Source organism: Arachis duranensis, chromosome 4, assembly GCF_000817695.3.
Source record: "Arachis duranensis cultivar V14167 chromosome 4, aradu.V14167.gnm2.J7QH, whole genome shotgun sequence".
In the NCBI taxonomy this organism is placed as follows: domain Eukaryota; kingdom Viridiplantae; phylum Streptophyta; class Magnoliopsida; order Fabales; family Fabaceae; genus Arachis; species Arachis duranensis.
The window spans coordinates 26083398-26086276 of NC_029775.3; the positions used below are offsets into that span (position 1 = coordinate 26083398).

At 33.5% G+C, this 2879-nt stretch overlaps 1 non-coding gene across 1 annotated transcript; it reads right to left on the reverse strand.

The window, feature by feature from the left end:
* Nucleotides 1–1426: 1426 nt before the first annotated feature.
* On the reverse strand, nucleotides 1427–1530 carry LOC127746885 (small nucleolar RNA R71). The gene has a single exon (XR_008008697.1). It is a non-coding gene; the product is annotated as a small nucleolar RNA R71 (small nucleolar RNA).
* Nucleotides 1531–2879: the final 1349 nt, after the last annotated feature.

A 2879-nucleotide genomic window follows, 5' to 3' on the forward strand; every position in this document is an offset into this window, starting at 1 on the left:
GTATCCATGCATTAAAGAATTCTAAGTTTGGTGTCTTGCATGTTTTCTTTGCATAAAAATTTTTTCAAAAATATGTTTTTGATGTTCATCATGATCTTCAAAGTGTTCTTGATGTTTATCTTGACATTCATAGTGTTTTTGCATGCATAATGTGTTTTGATCCAAAAATTTTCATGTTTTGGGTCATGTTTATGTTTTTCTCTCTCCTCATTAAAAATTCAAAAATAAAAAAATATCTTTTCCTTATTTCCCTCCAAATTTTCGAAATTTTGGGTTGACTTGGTCAAAAATTTTTTAAAATTAGTGTTTCTTACAAGTCAAGTAAAATTTTCAATTTAAAAAAAATCTTATCTTTTCAAAACTTTTTCAAAAATCAAATCTTTTTTATTTTTTTATTTATTTTCGAAAATTTTAAAATTATTTTCAAAATCTTTTTCTTAATTTTATTTCAAATTTTTGAAATTATGCTAACAATTAATGTGATTGATTCAAAAATTTGAAGTTTGTTACTTTCTTGTTAAGAAATGTTCGATCTTTAATTTCTAGAATCTTATCTTTTAGTTTCTTGTTAGTTAAGCAATTAATTTTAATTTTAAAAAAATTAAATCTTTTTCAACCATATCTTTTTATCATATCTTGTTATCTTATCTTTTCATCATATCTTTTTCAAAAATATGATTTCAAAATATCTTATCTAATTTCTTATCTTCTTATCTTTTCAAATTTAATTTTAATATCTTTTTCAACTAACTATTTGACTTTCTGTTTGTTTCTTATCTTTTTCAAAACCACCTAACTACTTTTTCCTCTTTAATTCTCGAAAATATCTCATCTCATTTTCAAAAAATTCTTTTTAATTGTTTTAAAATTTTAATTTTAATTATTTCTTATCTTTAATTTTCAAAAATCATTAACTACTTTTTTAAAATTATTTTCGAATTCTCCCTCTCTTCTCTTCTTCTATATATTTATTTATTTACTAACACTTCTCTTCACCTCTCTTCATCTCCAATCACTGCCTCTATCCTCACCCTTGTGATTGGATTCTCCACTCTTATTCCTTTCTTCTTTTACTAATAATAAGGATCCTCTTTGTCCAGATATAGAGGATTCCTCTTCCTTTTCTTTTTCTCTTCTCTTTCATATGAGCAGGAATAAGGAAAAAGGAACTCTTGTTTAAGCTGATCCTGAATCTGAAAGGACTCTAAAGAGAAAACTAAGAGAAGCTAAATTACAACAATCCAGAGGTAATCTTTCTGAAATTTTCGAACAAGAGAAGGAGATGGCAGCCGAACCCAACAACAATAATGCAAGGAGGATGCTTGGTGATTTCACTAAACCAACGCCCAAGTTTGATGGAAGAAACATCTCAATTCCTGCCATTGGAACAAACAATTTTGAGCTCTTTCCTCCTCAAAAGCTGAGCAAGCTTAGAGTGGATGTTCAGACCTTCAAGCAAAAAGATGGTGAATCCTTCTATGAAGCTTGAGAAAGATACAAGCAGATGACCAAAAAGTGTCCTTCTGACATGTTTTCAGAATGGACTATATTAGATATATTCTATTATGGTCTATCTGAGTTTTCCAAAATGTCATTGGACCATTCTGCTGGTGGATCCATTCACTTAAAGAAAATGCCTGCAGAAGCTCAAGAACTTATTGACATGGTTGCAAATAACCAATTTATGTACACTTCTGAGAGGAATTCTTTGAATAATGGGACGCCTCAGAGGAAGGGAGTTCTTGAAATTGATGCTCTAAAAGCCATATTGGCTCAGAACAAAGTGTTGACTCAGCAAGTCAACATTTTTTCTCAAAGTCTGAATGGATGGCAAAATGCATCCAACAATACTAAAGAGGTAGCTTCTGAAGAAGCTTACGATCCTGAGAACCCTGCAATAGCAGAGGTAAATTACATGGGTGAACCTTATGGGAACACCTATAATTCATCATGGAGAAATCACCCAAATTTCTCCTGGAAGGATCAACAAAAGCCTCAACAGGGCTTTAACTTTCTCATGGAAGGATCAACAAAAGCCTCAACAAGGCTTTAATAATGGTGGAAGAAACAGGCTAAGCAATAACAAGCCTTTTCCATCATCTTCTCAGCAACAGACAGAGAATTCTGAGCAGAGCCCCTCTAATTTAGCAAATTTAGTCTCTGATCTGTCTATGGCCACTTTAAGTTTCATGAGTGAAACAAGGTCCTCCATCAGAAATTTGGAGGCACAAGTGGGCCAGCTGAGTAAGAAAGTCATTGAAACTCCTCCCAGTATTCTCCCAAGCAATACAGAAGAGAATCCAAAAGGAGAGTGCAAGGCCATTGATGTAATCAATATGGCTGAGTGCACAAGGGAGGAGAAGGACGAAAATCCTAGTGAGGAAGACCTCCTTGGACGTCTCTCAAATAAGATAGAGTTCCCTATTGAGGACCTAAAAGAATCTGAGGCTCATATAGAGACCATAGAGATTCTATTAAATCTCCTTCTGCCATTCATGAGCTCTGAAGATTATTCTTCCTTTGAAGAGGATGAAGATGTAACTAGAGAGCAAGTTGCTCAATATCTAGGAGCCATCATGAAGCTGTATGCCAAGTTATTTGGTAATGAGACTTGGGAAGGTGAACCTTCCTTGCTCATTAGTGAACTTGATACATGGGTTCAGTAAACTCTACCTCAAAAGAAACAAGATCCTGGGAAATTCTTAATACCCTGTACCATAGGCACCATGACCTTTAACAAGGCTCTGTGTGATCTAGGGTCAGGCATAAACCTTATGCCACTCTCTGTAATGGAGAAATTGGGGATCATTGAGGTACAACCTGCCTTATTCTCATTACAATTGGCAGACAAGTCAGTAAGACAAGCTTATGGATTAGTA